We start from the raw sequence: 3,950 nt of genomic DNA, 5'->3' as shown, positions 1-3,950 counted from the left end.
TATGATCATAGAGATGAATATTTGAGTTACGAGTTTGGCACACAATTAAGACATTGTGGAAATTGTTTCACAACTAATACCGCCTGCAACACCATAGTGTGATGGTGTGTCCGAACATCATAACTACACCCTATTGGATATGGTGCATACCATAATGTCTCTTATCGAATTACCACTATCGTTTAGGTTAGGCATTAGAGACAACCGCATTCACTTTAAATAGGGCACCACGCAATTCCGTTGAGACGACACCGTATGAACTATGGTTTAGAAAAACCTAAGCTATCATTTCTTAAAAGTCTGGGGCTGTGACGCTTATGTGAAAAAGTTTCAGGCTGATAAGCTCGAACCCAAAGAGGATAAATGCATCTTCATAGAATACCCAAAACAGTTGGGTATACCTCCTATTTCAGATCCGGAAACAAAAGTGATTGTTTCTAGAAACGGGTCCTTTCTCGAGGAAAAGTTTCTCTTGAAAGAATTGAGTGGGAGGGTGATGGAGACTTGATGAGGTTATTGAACCGTCACTTCAACTAGTGTGTAGCAGGGCACAGGAAGTTGTTCCTGTGGCACCTACACCAATTGAAGTGGAAGCTTGTGATAGCGATCATGAAACTTCGGATCAAGTCACTACCAAACCTCATAGGTCGACAAGGATGCGTACTACTTCAGAGTGGTACGTAATCCTGTCTTGGAAGTCATGTTGCTAGACAACAATGAACCTACGAGCTATGGAGAAGCGATGGTGGGCCCGGATTCTGATGAATGGCTCGAGACCATAAAATCCGAGAGAGGATCCATGTATAAAAACAAAGTATAGACTTTGGAAGAACTACTTGATGGTCGTAAGGCTGTTGGGTGCAGATGGATTTTAAAAGGAAGACGGACAATGATGGTAAGTGTCACCATTAAGAAAGCTCGACTTGTCGTTAAGATGTTTTCCGACAAGTTCAAGGAGTTGACTACGATGAAACTTTCTCACTCGTAGCGATGCTAAGAGTCTGTTGGAATTATGTTAGCAGTTACTGCATTATTTATGAAATCTTGCAGATAGGATGTCAAAACATTGTTTCCTCGACGATTTTCTTGAGGAAAGGTTGTATGTGATACAACCAGAAGGTTTTGTCAATCCTGAAAGATGCTAACAAGTATGCAAAGCTCCAGCAATCCTTCTAAGGACTGGAGTAAGCATCTCGGAGTTGGAATGTAAACTTTGATGAGATGATCAAAGATTTTGGGTTTATACAAAGTTTATGAGAAACTTGTATTTCCAAAGAAGTGAGTGGGAGCAATATAGAATTTTTGATGAGTATATGTTGTTAACATATTGTTGATCAGAAATGATGTAGAATATTTGTAAAGCATACAGGGTTATTTGAAAAGTGTTTTTCAATGGAAAACCTGGATTAAGCTACTTAAACATTGAGCATCAAGATCTATAAGGATAGATCAAAAACGCTTAATAGTACTTTCAAATGAATACATACCGTGACAAGATTTTGAAGGAGTTCAAAATAGATCAGCAAAGGAGCTCTTGGCTGTGTTACAAGGTGTGAGTATTGAGTAAGACTCAAGACCTGACCATGGCAGAAGAGAGAAAGGACGAAGGTCGTCCCCTATGCTTTAGACGTAGGCTCTACAGTATGCTATGTTGTGTGCCGCACATGAAGTGTGCCTTGCCATGAGTCAGTCAAGGGGTACAAGAGTGATCCAGGAATGGATCACATGATAGCGGTCGAACTTATCCTTAGTAACTAGTGGACTAAGGAATTTTCTCGATTATGGAGGTGGTAAAAGAGTTCGTCGTAAAGGGTTACGTCGATGCAAACTTTGACACTAATCTGGATGACTAAGTAGTAAACCGGATTCGTATAGTAGAGCAGTTATTTGAAATAGCTCCAAGTAGCGTGTGGTAGCTGCATCTACAAGATGACATAGAGATTTGTAAAGCACACATGGATCTAAAAGGTTCAGACCCATTGACTAATAAACCTCTTTCGCAAGCGAGATATGAACAAACCCCATGGGTGTTGGATTCATTACAATCACATAGTGATGTGAACTAGATTATTGACTCTAGTGCAAGTGGGAGACTATTGGAAATATGCCCTAGAGGCAATAATAAAATGGTTATTATTGTATTTCCTTGTTCATGATAATTGTCAATTGTTCATGCTATAATTGTATTAACTGGAAACCATGATCATGTGTGAATACATAGACCACAACATGTCCCTAGTAAGCCTCTAGTTGACTAGCTCGTTGATCAATAGATGGTTATGGTTTCCTGACCATGGACATTGGATGTCGTTGATAACGGGATCACATCATTAGGAGAATGATGTGATGGACAAGACCCAATCCTAAGCATAGCACAAGATCGTATAGTTCGTCTGCTAAAGCTTTTCTAATGTCAAGTATCATTTCCTTAGACCATGAGATTGTGCAACTCCCAGATACCGTAGGAATGCTTTGGGTGTGCCAAACGTCACAACGTAACTGGGTGGCTATAACGGTACACTACGGGTATCTCCGAAAGTGTCCGTTGAGTTGGCATGAATTGAGACTGGGATTTGTCACTCCGTGTGACGGAGAGGTATCTCTGGGCCCACTAGGTAATGCATCATCATAATGAGCTCAATGTGACTAATGAGTTAGCCACGGGATCATGCGTTATGGAACGAGTAAAGAGACTTGTCGGTAACGAGATTGAATGAGGTATGGGGATACCGATGATCGAATCCCGGGCAAGTAACATACCGATAGACAAAGGGAATTGTATACGGGATTGATTGAATCCCCGACATCGTGGTTCATCCGATGAGATAACATGTGGGAGCCAATATGGGTATCCAGATCCCGCTATTGGTTATTGGCCGGAGAGATGTCTCGGCCATGTCTGCATGGTTCCCGAACCCGTAGGGTCTACACACTTAAGGTTCGGTGACGCTAGAGTTGTTATGGGAAATAGTATGTGGTTACCGAAGGTTGTTCGGAGTCCCGGATGAGATCTCGAACATGAAGAGGAGTTCCATAATGGTCCGGAGGTGAAGATCGATATATTGGACGAAGGGATTTGGAGTCCGGAATTGTTCCGGGGGTACCGGGTGACGACCAGCGTGTCCGAAAGGGGTTTCGGAGGCCCCGGCAAGCGTTGGGGAGCCTTATGGGCCAAGGGGAGGGGGCACATCAGCCCACTAAGGGGCTGAGCTCCCCTCCCACCCCATCTCATGTAACTTGGAGAGGTGGGGGCGCCTCCCCTAGGGCTGCCACCCCTCCCGGCTTGGGGGGCAAGTTTCCTAGGGGTGGGGGCGCCCAAACCCATCTAGGGTTTTCCTTGTGGCCGCCGCCCCTGCCCTAGGGAACCCTAGGGCGCCTCCTCCACCCCCCTTCCCCCTATATATAGTGAGGGAGAGAGAGGGCAACCGCACCCTTCCCCTGGCGCAACCCCTCCCCCTCTCCTACACCTCCTCCTCCTCCGTAGCGCTTGGTGAAGCCCTACCGGAGAACCACGAGCTCCATCACCACCACGCCGTCGTGCTGTCGGAGTTCTCCCTCAACTTCTCCTCTACCCTTGCTGGATCAAGAAGGAGGAGACGTCCCCAGGCTGTACGTGTGTTGAACGCGGAGGCGCCGTTGTTCGACGCTTAGATTGAAATCGACTGCGATCTGAATCGCTGCGTGTACGACTCCACCAACCATGTTCTTGTAACGCTTACGCTTAGCAATCTTCAAGGGTATGAAGATGCACTCCCTCTCTCTCGTTGCTAGTATCTCCTAGATTGATGATCTTGGTGACACGTAGGAATTTTTTTTGAATTATTGCTACGTTCCCCAACAGAGAGAGGGAGACGCCATAGTCCCAAGGCCGCAGGTGCCCCTGCAGACGCCGGCTGCCGAGGCCCAAGACAGTCAGCCCAACACGCCGCCAGCGTCTCAAGGCGGTGGCG

This window comes from Triticum aestivum, chromosome 7A (assembly GCF_018294505.1).
Source record: "Triticum aestivum cultivar Chinese Spring chromosome 7A, IWGSC CS RefSeq v2.1, whole genome shotgun sequence".
Lineage (NCBI taxonomy): Eukaryota > Viridiplantae > Streptophyta > Magnoliopsida > Poales > Poaceae > Triticum > Triticum aestivum.
The sequence above is the reverse complement of the archived record's forward strand: the minus strand, read 5'-3'. Positions refer to the sequence as shown.